The sequence below is a fragment of the Rosa chinensis genome, chromosome 5 (genome assembly GCF_002994745.2).
Source record: "Rosa chinensis cultivar Old Blush chromosome 5, RchiOBHm-V2, whole genome shotgun sequence".
In the NCBI taxonomy this organism is placed as follows: domain Eukaryota; kingdom Viridiplantae; phylum Streptophyta; class Magnoliopsida; order Rosales; family Rosaceae; genus Rosa; species Rosa chinensis.
This window is the reverse complement of record NC_037092.1, coordinates 78,987,916-79,012,943: the sequence shown is the minus strand read 5'-3', so window position 1 is coordinate 79,012,943 and position 25,028 is coordinate 78,987,916. Positions and strand designations below refer to the sequence as shown.

The window sequence follows — 25,028 nt, the reverse complement described above, 5'->3', positions numbered from 1 at the left end:
AGTTCCTTTGCAATGCCTCTAATGATTGGGAATAAAAGCGCATCTTAGAGAAGTTTATGTGTCTCTCTAGTGGACTCTATGTCACTATTCGAGCTATTAATCCAATAAAATTTATGAGAGAAGATCTCTTGGATTTAGACACATATTGGCTTTGTCACGACAGGATAGGTCATCTTAGTCCTGATATGATGATCCGTCTACTAAAGACTTCATATGAACATCCTTTCTTTCGAGCAAAACGAAGCATGAATCAAAAGTTGATTCCCGGACTAAGTGTGATCGTCGCCGCTGTCTCTGGAGCCGCCGCCATCCACCACCAGCCTAGGGCTAGCATAGTCCTTATCCATGAAGTCATGGATAGCATACATCATGGTGATGACTCCCCAGGTGATGTTGCAATCACCAACTATTAACGTTAGAACCGAAGGTTCTTGTTAGCTTTAGAGAGAGAGAGAGAGAGAGAGAGAGAGAAGACACAAGAAGTATAGTGGTTCGTCTCCCGCCGTAGCGGGAAACTACATCCACTTGAAAGCTTAACTAGTGTGTTTGGGTCTTGCCGCCGAAAGGGATTACATGAGGATGTAATGGGATGATATGGAATGAATTTCTAAGTGGGAGGAGAGTTCCTTTTATAGGTGAAGGAAGCCATCTCCTTCACTTGTTTTCCGATGTGGGACAAGTAACAACTATTTCTAGTCTAAAAAGCATGTTTGTGAAGGGAACTTCGCAAGGCCGGAAATGTGGCTTCTCGGCGAGGTCTTGGCCTCTTTCGGATACCGTGGCGTAGCCTGAACATAGAGCTACGAGATGCATGTCTCGGTTAGGTCTCACCATGGTTTGTGGGTGTCCCAAAGAGGGTGTTACTTATGCTTGGTGAGATAGCAAACTAGCTTGCTAGTAGAGGTATCTACAAGTCCCCGAAGTCCCCAAGTAAGAGGAGCTTCTTGGTTAGGGAGTTTATAAACATGATGTCGTCAAACATAAGTAACGTCCGGGTAGCGCCTAGCCCCTACAAGTCCCCGAACTCCTTAAGAAAGAAGGGACTCGTTAACCCTCACAACAAAGATAAAAGCACGCATATGTAGAATGCTTGTTGTATTAGGCAACGTACAAGGTGTTTTTGCTTGTGTTGATGGAACGTGAAAAGAATTCGATTTGTTGCGAACAACAAATGGTAGAAGAATTCAATATTCCATGGACAAATAAGTATAGCAAGTAATATTATATGGATCTTATGGCCATGTAACAAGCGCAATAGATAGTGGTAAGTGTGATGGGTGTCCAAATAAAATTTCGGGAGTAGCTCCTGGTGACTAGTATGAAGCGTTTGTGAACTTGAGGCATAACTAAAACATGTTGGATATGTTTGAGCGAGTTATGTTGCGTTCGAGCAAGTTGGGTGTAGTTGAGTGGATAGGCGCTATGCGAGCATGTAAGGCTTGGCCCAAGCAAGTCGTGGCCATGCTCGGTACCCAAGCGAGTCGTATCCCAAGAAAGTCGTTTATCCGAGCACGTTTAATTAAGTCATAAGTATCACAAGTTGCTAGACATGCTGGTACTAAGTGAATATCACATAGTACTAAGTGCATGGCAGATGTGTAAAGCAAGTGCTTGTAGCGAAGTTGCTAATAACATTTTTGTATGTTGTAAACATGCTTAAGGATCATTGAGACAGGTATACGAAGTATGGCATATCTAGCATGTAAGGCCTAGAAGGCGTTGCTAAATCTACATAATGTTGTAGGCATGCTCAAAATTTTATGAAAGCATGGAAATAGCTCAAATTGAGAGAGCGTAAATGAAGATATAGTTACTTATCTTATGCCGATTTGGAGCGAGTTGGAGTTGGAATTGATGTAAGTGCCCAAATTATGTTGGAGTTGTCCTAGCGGAATATGTCGCCGCCGGACTCGCTAGCCTGGCTAGCGGAAGATGTCGCCGCGGTGCTCGCGGACGGAATATGTCGCCACCCGACATGCTAGCCTCGCTAGCGGAATATGTCGCCGCTTGACTCAATAGCCTCGCTCGTGGAATATGTCGCCGCCGGACAGCTAGCGGAAGATGTCTCCACCGGACTCGCTAGCAGAATATGTCGCCGCCTGACACGCTAGAGGAAGATGTCACCGCCGGATTCGCTAGTGGAAGATGTCGCCGCGGGACAAGCTAGCCTCGCAGGAGGAATATGTCGCCGCCGGATACGCTAGCGGAAAATGTCGCCTCCGGACACGTTAGCCTCGCTAGCGGAATATGTCGCTGTCGGACATGCTAGCGGAAGATGTCGCCGCCGGATTCGCTAGCGAAAGATGTCACCGCGGGACACGCTAGCCCAGCTAGTAGAATATGAAGCCGCCAGACACGCTAGCGGAAGATGTCGCCGCCAGATTGGCTAGTGAAAGATGTCGCCACGGGACACGCTAGCTTGGCTGGAAGAATATGTCGCCGTGGGACTCGCTAGCGGAAAATGTCACCACCCGACACGCTATCCTTGCTAGAGAAATATGTCGCCGCCGGTCACGCTAGCGGAAGATGTCGCTGCCGGATTCGCTAGCAAAAGATGTCGCCGCGAGACACGCTAGCCTGGCTGGAGGAATATGTCTCCGCCGGACATGCTAGCGGAAGATGTTGCCGCCGAACTCGCTAGCGAAAGATGTCGCCGCTGGACACGCTAGCGGAAGATGTCACCGCAGGACTCGCTAGCGGGATATGTCGCCGTCGGATACGCTAGAGGAAAATGTCGCCGCCGGACACGCTAGCCTCTCTAGAGGAATATGTCGCCGCGGGACACGCTAGCGGAATATGTTGCCGCCGGATTCGCTAGCGAAAGATGTCTTCGCCGGACACGCTAGCGGAAGATGTCGCCGCAGGACTCGCTCGCTAGCGGAAAATGTCTCCGCCGGACACGCTAGCGGAAAATGTCGCCGCCGGACACGCTAGAGGAAGATGTCGCCGCCGGACTCGCTAGCGGAAAATGTCGCCGTCGGACACGCTAGTGGAACATGTCGCCGCCGGACACGCTAGCGGAAAATGTCGCCGCTGGACACGCTAGCCTTGCTAGAGGAATATGTCGCCGCCGGACTCGCTAGAGGACCAAAAGTTCACGATACGTGACGAAGCCTTTGTGTTGGCTTCCCACAGACGACGCCAATGTTAACGTTAGAACCGAAGGCTCTAGTTAGCTTTAGAGAGATAGAGATAGAGAGAGAGAGAGAGAGAGAGAGAGAGAGAGAGAGAAGACACAAGAAGTATAGTAGTTCGTCTCCGCCGTAGCGGGAAACTATGTCCACTTGAAAGCTTAACTAGTGTGTTTGGGCCTTACCGCCGAAAGGGATTACATGAGGATGTAATGGGATGATATGGAATGAATTTCTAAGTGGGAGGAGAGTTCCTTTTATAGGTGAAGGAAGCCATCTCCTTCACTTGTTTTCCGATGTGGGACAAGTAACAACTATTTCTAGTCTAAAAAGCATGTTTGTGAAGGCAACTTCGCAAGGCCGGAAAGGTGGCTTCCCGGCTAGGTTTTGGCCTCTTTCAGATACCGTGGCATAGCCTGAACATAGGGCTACGGGATGCATGTCTCGGTTGGGCCTCACCATGGCTTGTGGGTGTCCCAAAGAGGGTGTTACTTATGCTTGGTGAGATAGCAAACTAGCTTGATAGTAGAGGTATCTACACCATCTTTGCTTCAAATAGCGTTTCAGACGCTTAGCCCTAACCAAAATCCTCATTGGTTGATTCTAAGGCCTTTCACTCATTTTGCAAAGCCCGTTGCTTAAGGAAGTTCGGACTGAGACCGTCCTATGCAAAGGATATGAAAACACTCATTATGTTCTTACATAGAATCCATGGAGATTTTGTGGACTAGTTCAATCAACTTGCGGACGTTTAAATATCTCATGATGTTGGTTGACACGCAAACACGCTAGTCACGTGTTGTGCCATTGTCCACTTGTAATGCTGCTTATGCTATACTCCCAGCAAATATCATATGATAACTGGCTCACTCCCCGGATCATCCTATTCTGTCAATTGGACTTGACGATGCTAGAGAGTTTACATTGAAGACTTTCGATGGTTATTGCATTGGGACTGATGTTGGACATCACATTCCCATGAACCCAGATGGTCTCGCGGAAATGTCTATGATGGTAGTTCGAATATTGGTAATGCGCACCAATCTCTTTATATCTGCTTGGGGTGATGCAATATTGCTTGCAGCTATGCTAATCCGTCTACGACCCACCGCCACTCAATCTACCTCTACGTTACAGTTAGTGACTGGGTACAAGTATCGTACTTAGGCATCTTTGAGTGTGCCATTTATGTGCCAATTGTGCTGCCATAGCGCTCTACGATGGTCCTTACAGACGAATGGGCAACTACGTTGGATTTGAGACTCCAACAATCATCCGCCACTTAATACCCTTGCTAGGCAATCTCCTTACCACTAGATTTGCAGAAGTCACTTTGATGAGACAATCTTCCCGTCGTTAGGGGGAGATAAGAACGCGAATGTTCAGCAGGAACGACAGGAATTGTCTTGGTCTGTCCCTACTATGTCTCATCTTGATCCCTATTAAAGTGACGAGATCACACACATTTGCTGCAAATATGCTTGTAAGGAAGGACGTCCCTACGAGAGGACATAGCGTCACCCTACACGGAGGTAGGCATAGTACTAACGCCAAAGAGAGTGGCACTCTGGCGTTATAGGCCATGGCCCCAACTAGGATGCATGGGAGGCCTGTGGGTTCGAAGGATACTTTGTCACATTCCAATCCTTTGATCATCAAGACTCAAAATCCGTCTCATAAGTATCTTCCGGACTATGGTTATCGTTGGGGGACGCCTCAACATCAGAACCTATTCCTGAGAATATAGAGCTCTATGAAAATTACACTAGTGTACATGAGATGTGGGATAGAAACTCCATCATAATTGATGATGTAGTTGCACATTTCGTTGTGCATGAGTTTGTTGAGTCCAATGATATCGAAACACACTCCGTTGATGAATAAATGCCAATCTAGAGAAATTTGGCCTATATGGAAATATGTGATCCAGGTTAAGTTGAATTCTCTAACGAAGATGAAGGTTTTTGAGCCAGTGATGCTAACACCTCCGAACATAAAACATATTGACTAATGGGTCTTCGTTAGAAAGCGTGATGAGAAAAAGAGATGGCAATCTCGCCTTATGGCACAAGGCTTCTCACAAAACGCCTTGGAATCGACTACGATGAGACATATTCTCTCGTAATGGATGTCATTGCACTCCACTACCCTGTCAGTTTGGTAGTTTCCGAATAACTGACCATGCAGCTTACAAATGTGGTCACTACGTATCTATATGAGGATCTAGATACGGAATATACATGAAGGTTCATAGTGAACTTCATTTACCCAAGTCAGGTGGCTCTAGACCACGGAGCGCATTTTACAAAGAGGTTGAAACGCTCACTAAAGTGACTACTTGACTGGGAAGGGATATGCCCGCGCGTTTCCATAACAAGTTTCGGATTCTATCGTGGTTCATGTTGGACATGATCTTCATTAGAAGCCCTTAAAGAGTTAAGGGAAACCGTTGAACACTTGAAATCCGATTTTGAGATGAATGATTTTGGGAGAACACGATTATGTCTCAGTTTGGAACTTGAGCATCCTGTTGATAGATGCTTAGGCATTTTGACAAGGTCAAACCTTAAAGCACCCATATGATCGTCCGTAATCTTGATCCTGAAAAGGGTCCTCTTCGTCTGAAGGATGATGACGAAGATGTGGTAGGCGTAGAAGTGCCTTACTTAAGTACAATAGGCGCATTATTGTACTTATCTCAATGCACAAGACCGGACATCTCATATGCTGTGAACTTGTTAGCTAGATATAGCTTTGCGCCAGCGAGACGCGACGCCATTGAATTGGTGTAAAAGATATCTTTCTGTACTTGAGATGTACGATTGATATGAGCTTGTTCTATCCCTACAGAGAGATGATGGATTCGGACACATCACACACTAGGAACGCCGCCAACACTGACTTGTGTCCACTATCCCCATCCCAAAACAACACGTGTTTTGGAAGGTTTTGCTGATATTGGGTATCTCTCTGACCTACACAAAGGTCATTCCCAAAATGGTTAAGTGTTCACCCCCCTTGGAGGTCTACAGAACAAACCCTAGTCGCTATATCTTCGAACAATGCAGAGATTATTGCTATTCATGATGTGGTTTGTGAATGTCTATGGATTGGATCCATAATTACGCATGTTCGAACAATTGTGGTTTGAAGTCTACCACAGATGAGCCTACAAGCATTTAGGATAATGCTGCTTGTTTTGAACAAATGAAGCTAGACTATATCAAAAGCGACAACACCAATCATAATCAACAACAACAGACTCTCCTCAAGATCAAAGTGAAGGTTTGATCTGAGGACAGTGTGGCAGACTGGCTCACTAAGTCATTGCCTAAATTCCACTTTCGAGAAACATGTTGGTAGCATCATTTGCAGAAGTTATCCAAACTCCCATGACTATCGTCATCAAGGGGAGATGCAGACATCAGGGGGAGATGTCTACATGTATGGTCTCGAAACGTGAAGGGTGTGTTGTGCTCTTTTTCCCCTTCGACCGAGGTTATTTTTGTCCCACAGGGTTTTTGTTACTCGGCAAGGTTTTTAATGAGGCAACGAGAGGAGCACCATGTTTGGGCGACACAAGGGGGAGTGTTCAAGTAAATCCAGAATATGTGTCTGGCCCAAACTCGAGGTTACTTGCTCTAGTTGAAATAGGGTTTATATTAAAGATATTCTCAGAGAATCTTAGGAGATATCTAATCAATGTACGATTATGCTTCCATGTACAACTTTATCTCTATGCTTGTAATCCTCTATATATAGAGGCCCCTATTATCAATGAAAGTACGATTCAATTCTCTTCCAATTCAGTTTTCCTTAAACAAATCTAAGTTAGATTAGATAAAAAAAAATTTTTGTTGAAAATATCATCCATTATATGTAATTCAGCAAACAATACAATAATGACATAGTAAGAAAAAGCCATTCCATAGAATCATGAGTCCAGAGTACTGAATAAAAACTTCTCCAATTTCTTCTTGTTTGAAAAGTCCCTTTCCCTTCCCTTTAGGAATACATTAAACAGAAAAATATAAACAAAGAACTTGCTGTATAGGTGTACCAGAGGCTTTGAGAAGCTTTTCATGTCTGGGATTGGAAGCAATGTGAAAAGGTTAGGTAAAGCTTTTATGAAGTATGTACTTTGGTGGTGAGTCGTGGGGTCTCTACTCTGTACTTTCAAGATCCATGATATTATTGTGTGTCAAGGACATGGCTGGTCATTGGGAAGAGGATCAAACCAACAGACTAAGGCTAAGACTAAGCTTAGGGTTACCACCATTACAGTCTGAGAGAGACAAAGACAGAGACAAAGAAACTCCACATTTTACATATTCTTCAGAAGTACTAGGCTAAACTTCTGGTCTTTTGGGTCTGATGGGTCGCTGCACTTTCTTCTCGGACGATATTGTAATAAAGTCTCCGAATGATAAGAAATTGTACAGACTAATTGAGCTTGAGAATGGCCTCACTGCATTGCTCATTCATGCCTGAGATTTACCCACAAGGGCCCAAAAGCCTTGAACCCAGTGAAGAATATGAAGCAGCCAAAGGTGGAGATGGTGCCTCTGAGACTAAGACGGTTGGTCTACTATGATCCTCAACTCACATTCAAGTTTTTGTAGGGAAATTTGAGAAAAGAAATAGCCCAAAGTTGGACCTTTTAAAGAAATTTAGCTCTGATTTGATGTAGAGGGAAGGTCTTTGGTGACTTTTCAGGCATTGATCATATCCCCTTGAGTTAAGGGTCTTTGTGATCTTTAAAGGGTCAGGCTTTTGGGTTGTTTTTGCAGATTTTATGTTTCTGTATTGAAAACCCAGTTGGAGTAATTTGAGAAGATCAGCAGTACATTGATGAAAATAGCTTATTAGGTAGGAAAATTTTATGACTCTGATATTCTGCCGTCTTCTTTTGTAGGTATGAAGCATATTTTGTATTGTCTTGGTACGATTTTTCACACAAATTATGTCTATTTAGTTTATATGGTCATAGTGGAACCTGTCATCCATCCTGCTCGACTACTTGTCTTTGTCTGTTTTCAGCTATTAACTCTATTTCCAAGATGAATTACTTGCCATGATACTGATTTAAAATCTATAATCTACTTCATTATCAGATAATGTACTCAACTCCTCATTTTGTAAGAGAAGAAAGATTGTAGCAAGAAGAAAGCTTTAAGTCGAATAATGATGTTTGATCTTCTCTGCAGGCAGCAGCAGCAATGTGCGTTGGAATAGGCAGCATGTCTGACCCTGTTGAGGCACAAGGGCTTGCACACTTCCTAGGTTTGTGTCACGTGCACACACCTCTTGTAAGGTGACTGGATGATGATATGAACACAATACTTATATGAATTGCATGTTTTGTAGAACACATGCTCTTTATGGGGAGTACAAAGTTTCCTATTGAAAATGAGGTATGTACACATCCAACTTTTTTTCATTTTTTAGGGCCAGTTACCTTATTAAATGACCTTTCTTATGCTTCTTTTTTGCTAGTTCGGTAGTTACTTGTCCAAGAATGGAGGATGGTCAAATGCATACACAGAAGCAGAGCAGACTTGCTACTATTTTGTTGTAAAACGAGAGTTTCTAAAGGGTGCCTTATCAAGGTAAATAATAAGATCTTATAAGCCGAATGTGAAAAACTGGAGTCCTTTTATTCAAGACATTCTTGGTTGGGGAAGTAAGCTTTTAGCTTATGTTTATGCTTGCTGCATTGATATTGAATCTTGTCTTTGTTGAGCTAATTCATATGAGCATGTGAATGTGAGAAGTAATGAAACATCTATTTATGTATGCTCTTTGATTTATCAGATTTTCTCAGTTCTTTGTTTCACCTCTAATGAAAAGAGAAGCCATGGAGCGAGAGTTACAGGCTATAGATTTAGGTACTTGCCAGTTATTCTGAACTTATCACTTCCAGTATCTCCACTGTCCTAGATTTGGCTTAAAGTCCTGCAGCATACAAATTTCTTATTGCTGAATTCTATTCAATATTGGAATGCAGAGTTTAACAGGGTTCTGCAAAACGATTTTTGCCTCCTTCAGCAACTTCAATGCTATACATCCTCACCTGGTCACCCATTTAACAAATTCTCTTGGGGTAAAACTTGAATCATCTGTACTTTATTTTTCTATTTCCTTCTTTTCTGGTTAAGATTTTATTTGACTGAAATCTACAATTGATTATTTGTATACATGAAAGGAAATAAGAAGAGCTTGGTTAATGCAAAAGAAAAAGGGATCGACTTGCGTGAACAAATAATGAAATTTTACAGTGACTATTACCATGGTGGATTAATGAAGCTAGTTGTCATTGGTGGAGGTGACAGTTTCAATCCTTTTCTTTTTTTGTTTGCTAGTTGTTTCTTCTTCTCTCTTCCATTTTTAACATTACTTTTTGGAGGTTCATTAACAGATTCAGTGATGAAGAATCTAAGGCTAACATATAGTTGCATCTTGTACCACGTAGAGTGTTTAGGAATGCTAGAGATGAAACAATTTTAAATTTGTTAGTTCATTCTAGTATTTACAGCTTGGAAGGATATATGTTTCTACTTGCTGTTTCTGATTTCTTGGTAGAAATTGGATTCTGTATATTGGTAGATGTTTATATTGGAATAGAAAACACATGCACTATTGTGATTGTACGTGTATTATTTTTGGCAATAGTTATTGACGAAAATAATTTGATAACAATGAAGGCGAAATTTTCAATGCTATTAGAAACTGAATGTTTTAATCTTTCAGCAGTGCCATTGTTGCTTGTAGTTTTAAATACTATCAACATATAACTTCTTTTCAGTGCTGCTGATTAATAAAAATGATTCTAATTTTTGCAGAATCTCTTGATGTACTTGAGGAGTGGATTTTAGAACTGTATGGAGATGTTAAAAGTGGTCCCCAAGTAAATCTGGAGTTCAAGGCAGAAGGTCCTATATGGAAATCTGGAAAACTTTACAGGCTAGAGGCTGTTGACAATGTTCATATACTCCACCTAGCATGGACACTTCCATGTCTTCATCGACACTATTTGAAAAGCCCAACATATTATTTACGTCATCTCCTTGAGCATGGTAAGATGATTTATTGTAAGGTAGTTTTATGTTGATAATTACCTCTGCAGAGCACAAACTGTTAAATTGGACAACAGGGAGCTTAAATGCTTCTCTCCTTCACTAATTTTATAAATGTTTATTTTCCTTGGAGTGGCCTCTGTCCATAAATTTCTGCATGTGACTTTGCTCTTTTGCATGTCTTGTATATTGAATTTTACAAAATTTTTAGTGCATCGAAGTATTTTCTCTGGCTAAACAGTGCTAAATTGAGCCTTAACACTGATAAGGACTAATTTTGGTTTTCCAGAGGGCAGGGGAAGTTTGTATTTCCACCTCAAAGCTAGAGGTTGGGCAACATTTGTAAGTGCTCCAGTGGAACACTATTCTGTGGCTGATGTCTTCTGCATGATCATATACCTCACTGACTCTGGATTGGAGAAGGTAGTAGTTCAATTTTCGACAATCTTTTGGCAGAAGATTGACTTTGATTATCCCATTCCCATTCCGGAGTTTCTCTTTCATCGCAGGAACCAACTTTTGTTTAGAATTTTCTTTCCTGGAAAAGTTTGGGGAACATGATGACTATAGAAATTTTATTAATTCCACTCTACATGCATGGCTTCTGGAAAGTTACCATTTAACGTATCTAATAAAGCAAAATTAGCTCCATCTTTGTCACTTATCATCTGCTATATGTGATGCTTATCTTGCAGATTTTCGATATAATTGGGTTGGTGTATCAATACATTAAGTTCTTACGGCAAGTGTTGCCCCAAGAATGGATATTTCGTGAACTCCAGGATATTGGGAACATCTACCTTAAGTTTTTAGAGGAGCAGCCCCAGGATTATTATGCTTTAAGACTTGGAGGTTTCTTTTGCTATTTAAAAGTGCATGTCTTTGTACCTGTTCCCATTGCTCATAAAATGCATTTGAAGATATCTACATTTGTTTCTTGTTAACTATTGTCAGAATTTCTGTTTTGCAGGAAATTTACTACATTATCCCGCAGAGCATGCTATTTATGGGGACTATTTGCTAGAGAATTGGGATGAGAAATTGATAGAATATACTCTAGGTTTCTTGAGACCAGAGAACATGAGGATTGATGTGATATCTAAGTCCTCCACGTTGTCAGAAGGTAAATTTTATGCCCTTGCCAAAGAACGACATCTTTTCTTCTCCATCTAATGGTTTTCTTGTTTTCAATTATTTTTTTGTACGAAACTGTTGCAATAAGTTTCTCTAGCTGGTATTTTGGAGCCGTCTCTTACATTTTTGAAGATGATTCTTTATGTCCCCATCTATAATCTGATCTAGCACTAACAATTCCATCTATTTACTAACGTTTCAGATTTCCAGTGCGACCCTTGGTTTGGGTCACATTTTACCGAGGAAGATATATTTCCGTCTTTGATAGATTTATGGAAGGATCCTCAAGAAATTGATAGTTCATTGCATCTCCCAGAAAAGAATGAATTCATTCCCTCTGATTTTTCCATCTGTTCTGATGTTCTTGATACCGCAAATACATCTTGTCCTAGATGTATACTTGATGGGCCATTGGTGAAGTTATGGTACAAGCTTGATAGTACTTACAAACTTCCGCAGGCAAACATATACTTTCGTATCAGTCTAAAGGAAGCATCTGGTAGTGTGAAGAGTTCTGTCTTGACTCAACTATATGGCGACCTTCTTTGGGATGAGCTGAATGAGGTTGTATATCAGGTAATTGTCTCATCTCTTATAACTACTAAGTTTGTTGTTCAGTTCTGGATAGCTGAATTATTGCTGTTTTTGGGAAACCCCCTGCTTGCATTTAGATCAATTTTGAATCTTATATATGCAGTCTGCATCCAATTGTTCATTAGAGGGACTTGGATGCTATAGTAGTTCATAGCGGATAATAGAAAAGTAACTCCTTGCTTCTTGTATATCATGTAAATTTGAACTATAAATGTCTGTTGCATCCACGTGCAGGCTAGTGTCGCCCAGCTGGGAACTTCTGTATCTGTGTACACTAACTATCTGGAGCTGAAGGTCAGCGGTTTCAATGATAAGATTCCAACTCTCTTGTCAAAAATTATGACAACAGCCAAAAATTTCTCGCCAACTTACGAATGCTTCAAGGTATGCTTGCATAGCCACTCATTTATGCACTCCACTCTTCTGGTTAATCTTGATGTCATCTAGATGAAAATACCTTGCTGGTTCTGGCTGCATATGACAAATTCACACGTAGCAGGTTATTAAAGAGGACATGGAGCGAGCATATAAGAACACCAATATGGATCCTTGGAGCCACTCGACATACTTGAGAGATGAAGTTTTGTACCAAAATTTCTGTGATGTAGATGAGACGTTGCATGTTTTAAATGGATTGACTGTTTCTGATGTGAAGTCATTCATTCCCGAGCTTTGGTCCCCGGTATAATAGACACTTCTTCCGCTTTCATGTGTAACATGCTGAAAAGAGATTGGCATGAAATAGTAAAGACTTGGAGGGTGGCTGTCAAATGTGAAATCAAATAATTATATTTGGTCATTTGGAGCATTTTTGTGTGAAAATGATAGAGGTACTTCAACTTACTGTCTCCCTTATTTGTGCAGCATTACATTGAAGGCCTTTGCCATGGAAATCTGTTAGAAGAAGAAGCAATCAGCCTTTTAAATATAGTGAAGACAAATTTTTCTGTGCAACCACATCCTATCGAACTGAAGCATAAAAATAATAGAAAATTACATAGTAGCACATGACCAAAGATGTAAACACAGAAAACTCACTTTCAAAAAGATTTATACAAATAAGGACATGAGCCCAGGCCCAAAAGCCAAATGATGCAAGCCTGTCTCCCAATTTTAATAGAAAATGACCAAAATGCTCAGTTTGATATAAAATTTACGCGTATGCCACTGACCAAAATCTCTCTGTTTGCTCTCCGCCGTTTTACCCATTCGATCCTAATCCAAGTCAGACCCACCGAATCCCCGACCCGACTCGCCTTTGCAAAATGGACGGAACCGCGGCTGCAGCACGTGTTCTCGTTTCTGCAGTCAGACGGCGATCGGAACTCGATCTCGCTGGTGTGCAAGTCGTGGTACGAGATCGAGCGGTGGTGCAGGAGGAGGATATTCGTCGGGAACTGCTACGCTGCGTGCCCTAGGATTTTGATCAGTCGGTTCCCAGACGTTAGATTCATCACGCTCAAAGGGAAGCCGCACTTCGCCTGCTTCAATCTGGTGTCGGAGGGCTGGGGTGGCTACGTGTATCCCTGGATCGCCGCCATGGCCGGTGCTTATCCTTGGCTCGAGGAGATCAGGCTCAAGAGGATGGTCGTCACCGACGAGAGCTTGGAGCTGATTGCCAAGTCTTTCAAGAATTTCAAGCTCCTTGTAAATATAAGTATGAATTTTTTCTGTGGAATTTTGCAGCTCCGCTAGGTTCATTTCGTGTGCCGAACCAGGCGGTGACGTTTTCGCAGAGGTGGAGCTCAGTGAAGGTTGTGAATGCTCAGCCAAAGAGGAGAGATTCGATTGTGCCGCTTGCGGCCAAGATTGTTGCGCCTGGTAAAGATTGTAGATTTTGCTGTGAATTTTGATTTTTTGATTTTTTTTTTTTTTTTGGTGGGCTGGACTGACATTGAAATTGGGTTGAATTTTGCAGAGGATGTTGAGAAAGTGGAGGCAGAGGACTATGAGCAATTGGCTAAGGAGCTTGAGAGTGCTTCTCTTCTTGAGATCATGACAAGGTGCTTGAGAAATTCGGCAACGACATTGCTATTGCCTTCAGGTAATTCATTTTTTCGGTTCATTTCTGTCATTTCTGCCTCTGTGCTATGTTGTTTCGATGATTATTAGTGAGATTGGTAGTGAAATGTGCAATAATTGTTGTGTTAATATGTTGGGATCAAGTTTGGGATTCAAATTTTGAGTGCAGGATATAGATCAAAGAATAGGACTTGGATTTGTAGAACCTTTGATGTTGTTATTTTCTTAGTTATTAGGTGAAGTAGTGGAGTGTGGCATGTGAATATCTTTTGTATGAAGAATCTGAAATGATCCAATTTGTGATTGCTTTAGCAATACTTTAGGTTGATACATTATTCAAAAGAATAGTGATAAATGATAAGTAATTATAAATTGAATGGGGCAATTGTTTCAAAGTAATAATAATATATTGTCAATGAGATGTGCCCAAGATTTATTTTCTTGTGAAATTACATGAGTACAAGTGCAGCAGTAGAACTGGACGACACGAGTATAAGTGCAGTAGCAGAACTGGACGAGTATGAGTGCAGTAGCAGGATTAGGCGATGACGAGTGCAATAGCAGGATTAAGCGATGACGAGTGCAGTAGCAGGAATAGGCGATAACGAGTGCAGTAGCAAAACACGAGTACAAGTGCAGTAGCAGAACACGAATACAAGTGCAGTAGCAGAACTGGACGAGTATGAGTGCAGTAGCAGGATTAGGTGATGACAAGTGCAGTAGCAGGATTTGACGAGTGCAGTAGCAGGATTAGGCGATGATGAGTGCAGTAGCAGAACACGAGTACAAGTGCAGCGAGTGCAGTAGCAAGATTAGGCAATGATAAGTGCAATAGCAGGATTTGACGAGTGCAATAGCAGAACTGGACGAGTATGAGTGCAGTAGCAGGATTAGGCGATGACAAGTGCAGTAGCAGGATTAGGCGATGACGAGTGCAGTAGCAGAACACGAGTACAAATGCAGTAGCAGGATTAGGTGATGACAAGTGCAGTAGCAGGATTAGGCGATGACGAGTGCAGTAGCAGAACACGAGTACAAGTGCTATTACGCGATGACGAGTGCATTACCGGAAGAGGGATTTGTGTTGGGAAATGTACTAGTGAGACGAAGTTTAGAAAATTTTGGTACTTTAAAATTGTGGAAATTTCAATGGATATTTTGCTTAAATTAAAATTTAGAAAATTTGATGGAAGTTTTGATATATATGGTAAATATGGGGACGGATCCGTGGCATCATAAATTATAGTTAAAATTATACTTCAATTACCAACCATTAGATTAAAAGATTATCAATGGATGAGATTAGTCATAAAGAATATATCATTACCTATTATTTTTCTTTTCTTTTCTTTTCTTTTTAATTAATTAATCAAATCTATTTATTATGATTTAATAAAAATCAATAATTGCTATTCTGATTTGGAATACAATTAAGGAATCAAATCTTTCAATTGTTTTCCTATTAGAAACTCATCTACTCCTCAAAAAAGAAAAAGAAATCGATCAGATGAGGCCTTTGACGAACTAAATGAAAACTTTAATAAACTAAATGAACATGAAAGAATTTTACACAACGTCAACTACTCAACTAGATATCATGAGACCTGATGTTTATCATCAACAAATGGCATGAACTGTACAATATTTAGAGCAAACAGAAAGAAAAAGAAAAGAATTAAGGGTAACCTATTGGAGATATGCAATGAAAATATGATGAATCTTGATTTTGCTCTGTCATCTTGATGAGGAAACGGTGAGAAAGAACCAATCAGTTTTCATCATGCTTCGTCAAAGGCCTCATCTGATTGATTTCTTTTTCTTTTCTGAGCAGTAGATGAGTTTCAATAGGAAAACAATTGAAAGATTTGATTCCTTAATTGTATTCCAAATCAGAATAGCAATTATTGATTTTTATTAAGTCATAATAAATAGATTTGATTAATTAATTGAAAAGAAAAGAAAAGAAAAGAAAAATAATAGGTAATGATATATTCTTTATGACTAATCTCATCCATTGATAACCTTTTAATCTAATGATTGGTAATTGAAGTATAATTTTAACTATAATTTGTAATGCCACAGATCCGCCCCCGGTAAATATTCGTATCTAAAACTAGTTTTGAAGATATTTTGGAGAGTTTAAAATATCGATAAAGCTAAGTTATGAAAAAAAGTAACATAAAAAAAAAAAGTAATATAAAGTGATTATTCTAAAAAATAAAAAAAAGTAACATAAAAGGAATTAGAAGTAAAAAAATAAATAAAAAAGTCAAAAAAGTAGTTAATGGTAAAAAAGTAAATTAATTCATGACATGTGGCAAGTGGAGGGCAGATTGTCCTTATTTGTAATATTTAACCTTACAAAGGGATTAGAAGTCAAAAGAAGTAGTTAATGGTAAAAAGGTAAATTAACTCATGACATGTGGCAAGTGGAGAGCACATTGTCCTTATTTGTAAGATTTAGTCCTTATATGTTTAATTCAATCTTTAGATGATGTATTTGTTAAGTCATCTTTTGTCAATAACTTATATGTAATTTGTTATAAAAATAACTGTATTTGTCTTCCTCCTGATGCTAACATCATTAGAGATGTCAGAGTGAAGAATAAGTCTCAAACAAACTCTGTTATCTAGGTAATCAAAAGGGTTGATTATTCTTCATTTTTTTTCTTGTTGTTTTCCATATGTAAATGTTCATTTGTTGTCTTAAATGTGAATGTCCCTTTGGTTTTGACATCCCATTGCAGCTGTATTTTCAAATTGAGTGGGCAGTGGGGATTGAGTCCACCAGATTGAGAGCATTGATAGATCTCTTTTGTGAAATTGTAAACGAACCACTTTACAATCAGCTAAGGTGATTTCTTAAAGGCTGAAATTGTTACTTGCAACTCACCAAAAGCACTTAGTGTTTGGTAATACAGTCTATTTAGGGGGTGGATGACATATACCGATATGTATACTCTTATAACTGTTATGTATTTCTGGAAATAGGACGAAGGAGCAGCTGGGATATGTTGTTCAATGTAACTGGAATGTAACACTCGGTGTTTTTGACTTTTATTTTAAAGTTCAGTCGTCTGATTATAATCCAATCTACTTACAAAGAAGAGTTGACAACTTTATCAATGGTGTGGAAGAGCTTTTGGTAAGCTTTCAAGGTTCCTTCTACATATTACTAGGCTCTGCCTTGAAAACAAAGTGAAAGTAAAAATAATTAATATTAGTTTAAGCTGGTTTTCCCCAATTTTTGGACTGACATTTCATAAGCTTTAACTGGTGTTCTACTATTTGTACATTGTTCTTATAAACCAAGGTGACATGCCTATATTCTTGAGATATCTATATATATATATATATATATATATATATATATGTATCAGTGTTTTCAAAGGCGATGCCGAGGCGAGCCCGGGGCGTGCTCCGGTGTGAGGCGACGGTAAATCGCCTTGCCGGTCCAAACTAAGACGCGCTACTGGAAAAGCGTACGGAAAAGCTATGGGGCGCCAGTTTTTGCAGAAGGCGAGCTGTGATGCGGCCTGGGCGCAAGGAAGAAGGTGAAGTCGTGGGTCCCTTTTTTTTCCTTTCATCTTTTGCATCAAAACGACGTGGGTTTGAGTTAATTGCTCAAGTATACTGCTTTAAACACGACGTCGTCTTTGGCAATTAATTAAGGAAACAAAACGACGTCTTTTATAACCAGTCCTTTTCTTTCTATTTAATAATCATTCTCTATTATTCAGCCAGCAAGGTCAGTTGGAATTAATTTACTAAAGTTTCTTGTAACCAATATAGACGTTTTTATACATCAGCAATAGAACTGATAGAACTTATATTGCTAGTAGTACCATGATAGTTGCAGATACCACTTGAATATTTGAAAATATATTATTTTTGTGGATTTCTTTCTTTGTTTTAACCTAAATATTTTCTTATATTGTCTATAATTATAATGTATTATTATAATATTTTCGGGAAAGGCGATCGCCTCAACGCCTTGAGGCACTCGCCTCGCGAGGCTCTAACAAGTCGCCTTCGCCTTCGCTTTCGCATTTGAAAACATTGATATGTATATATATGTATTTGGAATTTCTATCTAGTTCGTGGGACAATTCTCTTTGATCTGATTTTATTGTACGTGTTATGTCTACTCCCATGGTTCAAGTTGCATGCTTTTCTTACTCGTGCATTCTCCCATGAATATTTCGTCACTGTTGTATCGATCTGCATTGGAATTCTCATTTATAAAAAATTGTTGGCATTTGCAGCTAGGATTGGATGATGAATCCTTTGAGAATTACCAAGGTGGGTTAATAGCGAAGCTATTGGAGAAAGATTCAACCCTTATGGATGAAACTGCTCGATATTGGGATCATATTATCTGCAAAAGGTATTGTTTGTATCATCTCTGTCTAGACGTCAATGATTGTAATCCCTTGAGCTTTCAATGCTTGTGCTTTAACTCCCCGTCTAATAAATGCTGATCTACTACAGGTATAAGTTTGACAAATGGGAAAAGATAGCAGAAGAACTCAGATGTCTACAGAAGGGGGATGTTATCAACTTTTACAAGACTTACTTGCAACTATCATCTCCCAAGCGTCGGAGACTTGTAACTCGTGTTTGGGGTTGCAACACTGACATGAAAGAAGCTGAAGAAGTGCGAACGGAGTCTGAGCAAATCATTGAAGACCTTGCAGCCTTTAAGAGGTCATCTCAGTTCTATGGTCATGGAAGTTGTCAGACAGTTGCTCCTCCTATTATGTGTAAGCTTTAGAATAATGCTCTTAGAAGAGTTTCCGCTAAGTTGGCACAGTATCATGATATCATCTGTGTATTTAAATCCCTTTAGGGGCAGAGCTGTTTTCTTGCAAAACTTGATGGATTTGCTTTTAATAGGTAAACGAAAACTTGGATTCCAAGAAACAAGCTTCCAATGTGCTAGGAAAATTGGATTTTAGTGTAGGTTTTGCTTTAACAACTTATGTTCAATCTTTGTCATTGTGGTTTCAAAATGTTGGGCAGAGAGGACTAAAGTCGCTCTAATTCTTGTGATTTATAAAAAATTCAATTTTGTAATACACAAAAAAAAAAAGAATAAATAAATAAACAAACTCGAAAATCAAAACCCCCATCAAAAGCGCAACACATATGTGAGGGTAAACTTGTCTTTTTCAATGATAAGCATGTGACAAGCTATATCTTAACTTCTTATTTTTTTTAGAATGAGTTATATCTCGACTGTGGAATTTCAAAAGAATAGTAATAACAACAAGAAATAAGGTTTATTATGAGTTGAATCAATAGAAACCCAAAGCACTTATTTTTTTCCTTTGTTCAAAGTGTTGTAGGAAAAAGTAAGTAGATATGTATTCCATTAAGACTATGATATCTAGAATAATCTACCCTAATTACAATTAGGATAAGGAAACTTGTTTTGGGCTAGACACACTAAATATGAATTTCCTTCAATACAAAGCACCTTTGTTTCATTTAAAGCGTTCAAAGAAAGAGCTTCTGAGGCACTGCCTAAGAGTGTGCAGATTTGGGGAAAATGTGCCTTTATTGTTGAAGCCGATCAATCTCTTGCTCCTTCTCCTTTCTGGGGAATGGCTTTAGTGCCACAAGCAATCAGAAGGAGACCAAGAGTGAAAACGAGTCCCAACATACGGTGCGCGCTCAGCAACGTTGACACTAGTCTTCTAACTTGTGCTACAATTCCATCCGTACGTGTTAATTTCAAATGAAGCCGCAGAGAGAACGAGAATATATAGTTGTTTCTCCTGCTCTTTAATGGCTTATTAATGGATATTAGTGTTCAGTGTTGACATTTTCTTTACTCATAAAAACAAAACAATGTTCTCAGGCTGGGAAAAATTGAGTTTATCAGTATGAAGTGTACCACTGTGGCAAGGAAAAGTTGATTCCTGGAAAGTTCTACTTCTAATGCTTGCATTGCTCTCTTCTGTATCTTGTAGTAGAAAAGAATACTTTGATTTTAGGGTTTTCAATAATAATACTATTCATCCCACAAAGGGGTATATATACAAGGACAAGAGGAGTAGTCTAACCCTAATAGGAAACAATCATTCCTATAATTACATGATAACCTAAATAAATAAGAATCATAATTACATAAGATTTACAGCTATTCTACACTCCCCCTCAAGTTGGTGCATAGATGTCTATCATGCCCAACTTGTCAACTGAGCTGTCAAATATCTTCCTGGACACTCTTTTAGTAAGAACATCAGCTAACTGCTCTTCTGAGTTTACAAATGGAAAACGAATAACCTTTCTGTCAAGATTTTCTTTAATAAAATGACGGTCAACCTCCACATGCTTTGTCCTATCATGCTGAACTGGATTATGTGCAATCTCAATTGCAGCTTTATTATCACAATGCAAATCCATAGGTTGTCTAAGCTTGTAACCTAGATCTTTCAGGACATTACGAATCCATAACATTTCACAGACTCCATGTGCCATACCTCGAAATTCAGCTTCTGCACTTGATCTGGCCACAACTTTCTGTTTCTTGCTACGCCAAGTGACAAGGTTCCCTCCTACAAAAGTGAAGTACCCAGATGTAGAACGCCTGTCAGTTTTATCACCAGCCCAATCTGCATCTGTGTATCCCCCAACTTCCAATTCATCCTTTTTCTCAAACAGTAATCCTTTACCTGGCGCCATCTTCAAATACCTCAAAATCCTAAAAACTGCATCCATATGATCTTCACTAGGACAATGCATAAACTGACTGACAACACTCACAGCATAAGCAATATCAGGTCTAGTATGTGAAAGATAAATCAATCTTCCTACAAGACGTTGATACCTTCCTTTATCAGTTGGAATTTGATCAGGATAAATGGCAAGTCTGTGATTCATCTCAATGGGTGTCTCAATTGGACTGCAGTCCAGCATCCCCGTTTCAGTAAGTAAGTCAAGAACATACTTCCTCTGTGACAGTGAAATTCCCTTCTTAGACCTCGCAACTTCAATACCCAGAAAATACTTCAGTTGCCCCAGATCCTTCATTTCAAACTCCTTTGACAGATACTTTTGTAACTCATTCATCTCTTTCGGATCATCCCCTGTAACAATCATGTCATCAACATACACAATAAGAGCTGTAATCTTACCATTCTTGCGCTTGATAAACAAGGTATGGTCAGAATTGCTCTGTCTGTACCCAAAGGCTCTCATGGACTTTGAAAATCTCCCAAACCAGGCTCTTGGAGATTGCTTCAGGCCATACAAAGACTTCTTCAATTTACACACCTTGCCAACTTCACTTGGGTAATTCTTAACACCTGGGGGCACATCCATGTACACTTCTTCTTCCAAATTCCCATTAAGAAACGCATTCTTCACATCAAACTGGTGTAAGGGCCAATCTTTGTTTGCTGCAAGTGAGATTAGAATCCGAACAGTATTGATCTTTGCCACAGGTGCAAAAGTCTCCTCATAATCAATCCCATAACGTTGTGTGTATCCTTTGGCAACCAACCTCGCCTTGTATCTATTAATAGTTCCATCTGCATTAAGCTTCACAGTAAATACCCAACGACACCCTACAGTCTTCTTTCCAACCGGCATAGGTACTAGTTCCCATGTTGCATTCTTTTGAAGAGCTTCCAATTCTTCATTCATCGCCTTTGTCCATTTTGGATCCGTCAATGCATCCTGCACGTTACTAGGAATAGATACAGTAGATAATTGATCAATAACAAGTGCATGTGACCCAGAAATCCTATGGTTAGACATAAAATTAGCTATAGGGTATTTAGCTTTGGCTTTGATATCTGGTTCATATTGTTTCTTAGGAATTCCCTTCGTAACCCTTTGTGATTTCCTAGGTTCGACACTTTCTAACCCAGAAGATTCATTAAAGTTTAGGGGTACCTGAGGAGGATCATTCTGACCGGGATCTTCAGTTGGTGATGTAGAAGGGGAATATCTTGTGTGTGAGCTTCAAATACGTCTTGATTTTGATTCAAACTATCCAGAAAAGTCGTCTCTTCTGTCTCGGAATTCACAACACTCTGTTCGGCAGTTACATTTTCTGTTTCGGAATTCACAACACTCTGTTCGGCAGTCGCATTTTCTGTTTCGGAATTCGCAACACTTCGTTCGGCAGTCGCATTGTCTATTTCGGAATTCACAATGCTCTGTTCGGCAACTGCATTTTCTGTTTCCAAATTTTTTCTACCCTCAAATGTATCCTCCAAATTTTCCAAGTCTTCAAAGACATCAAAATCAATAATAGAACTCCCTTCACAACCTCTCTCCCCCTGAAGGGAAGACTGAGAAGCTCCCCCTGAGTAATAAGGCTCGGATTCACGAAAAGCAACATCAAGAGAGACATGTAAAGTGCCAGTAAGGGGATCATAACATCGATAACCCTTCTGGAAGTCAGCATAACCAACAAAGATACACTTACGGGCACGGGGATCAAGCTTGTTGCGTTGAGGCTTGGGAATATGAACATAGGCTGTGCACCCAAACACCTGGGGCTCCAAATTAGGCATAGAAGGGATGGTCAAAAATGTATGAAGCTTCTGATGAGGATTCTGAAACTCAATCACCCGTGAAGGAGTACGGTTGATAAGATATGCTGCAGATTTTACGGCTTCTCCCCAATAGGACCGAGGTACATTCATGCCAAATAAGGAAGCACGAACAACTTCCATCAACTGCCTGTTCTTCCGTTCTGCTAACCCATTCTGTTGAGGAGTATAAGAATTGGAGGTTTGATGACGAATTCCATGTGACCGGCAAAACTCAATCATAGGGCCATTCACAAACTCTCCACCATTGTCAGACTGAAACACTCTGATGGATTGTTGATACTGAGTTGCCACCATTTTGTGAAATTCGATAAACATTCCAAATACATCACTCTTATTCTTCAGTAATGACACCCATGTCATGCGAGTGCAATCATCAATAAATGTTACAAAATACCGAGCTCCAGAAAGAGAAGGAATCTTTGCAGGACCCCAGACATCAGAGTGAATTTTCATAAAAGGAACAGGACTTTTATTAAGACTTGGTGAATATGAAATACGGTGGCTCTTGGCCAGTTCACAAATGTCACAATGGAAATCCAAATCACTGACAACCGAAAACAAATGAGGTTGCAGCTTCTTAAGATAACTAAAAGATAGATGACCTAAACGGCGATGCCATAACCATACTGCTTCCTTTGCATTCTCTACCCCATTAATCTGATTAGCTTGCCCCAAAAGATGCTTCTGGTTTTCTCCAGTCTCTGTCAGATCCAGGTAGTATAATTTTCCCCTTCTAACACCATAACCAAGAATCCGCCGAGTCAGAATGTCCTGAAACACACAGAAAGATGGATAGAAGGTCACAATACATGCAAGTGCTAAAATAATCTGACCAACAGATAGGAGATTATAAGCTAGTGAGGGAACAACTAGGACAGATTCAAGGGTTAAGGTATCAGATACAACAATAGAACCTTCTCCGGTGACCGGAGTTGGAGTACCATCAGCAGTAGAGACAATATTTTGAGAGGAACGTCTAAGGTTTTTCACAAGACTAGGGTCATTGGTCATATGATCAGATGCACCTGTATCAATTATCCATGTATTATTCAAATTAAGTAGCCTTACCCTTCATACCTGACTGCGCTACATTAGCGGAGGCATTGTCGAGATGCTCTTCCTCTGTAGTAGCAATAGCCGCCTTGCCCGGATTCTTTCGCTGTTTCCTGGTGAAGTCCCACCAATCAGGGTAGCCAATCACTTCATAGCACCGCTCCTTGGTATGACCTACTTCCCCACAGACAACACATTTTTTGTTTGCGTATGGGTTTGGTTTGTCATGAGGACGGCGTGGAGAAGGACCTGAGAAGCCTGGAGGAGGACCTGGTAGGCGTTGAACGGCCATAACAGAAGATTCGGTAGGTACCGAACGCCCCATAGCTTGTTTCTCTGATTGCACCTTGCGAATGTAAGCATAGCTCTGCTCCAAGGAGAATTTAGGCTCCTTGCGTAGGATTTCTCCACGCACCTGATCATACTCTGGGTCAAGTCCACTCAAAAATAAGTGAACACGCATCCGGGACATTGCTGAAGTTTCTTGAACGACAGCTGCAACATTATCATGTTGAGAGGCCACCCTTTGATCAATCTCCTGGAACATTGCCACTAACTCATTGTAGTAGGTCGGAATGGGCCTTCCATTCTGCTTTACTTCAAAACACTTTTTATTCAACTCAAAGATTCGGGTTTCATCAGAATCATCATAAAAGGTTTTCTCTACAGCTTCCCAAATATCTTTCGCAGTAGGGAGACGAATATACCGGTTCATGAGAGAGGATTCCATGGAGTCAATTAGCCAACTTTTCACCTTTTCATTGTCCGTGGCCCAAGCTTCATACTCTGCAGAATTCATGGCGGGTTCAACCTTTACTCCGGTCAGATAACCAACCTTCCCTCGTGCTCCAATGCGCATTCTCATAAGAGGAGCCCATATGGTGTAGTTGGATTCATTCAAGACAACACTTGTGGGGAAAGCAGAGTTGTCTTGTTGGGTGGTGTAGTGGTGATGGATGATTGGTGAGGATGACACCATTGTCTTCTCGGGATTTGACTGTTCGCCTTCAATTGCAGGTCCGGCCATTGAGGAATTTGGGGTTTGTTTGTGTTTTTTCAGGTTTGGTTTTTCTAGGGTTTCAAAAATTCAGGGATGGCTTGATTTTAATGGTGGTGGTACGCAGCGGTTTGTGGTGTGCTTTGGGATTCAGGATTCAGGATTCAGGATTCAGGATTCAGGATTCAAAGGATGCAGGCAAGTTCAAAGGATTGAACCTGCTCTGATACCAAGTAGAAAAGAATACTTTGATTTTAGGGTTTTCAATAATAATACTATTCATCCCACAAAGGGGTATATATACAAGGACAAGAGGAGTAGTCTAACCCTAATAGGAAACAATCATTCCTATAATTACATGATAACCTAAATAAATAAGAATCATAATTACATAAGATTTACAGCTATTCTACACTTGTTTGGTTAAAACAGGAAAGCAGAGAATTGC

The 25,028-nt window shown here is 40.2% G+C and overlaps 1 pseudogene; it reads left to right on the top strand.

Moving 5' to 3' along the window:
- The first annotated feature begins 7,230 nt into the window (after positions 1–7,230).
- LOC112164155 lies at positions 7,231–18,932 on the top strand (annotated as a pseudogene).
- The last annotated feature ends 6,096 nt before the right edge of the window (positions 18,933–25,028 follow it).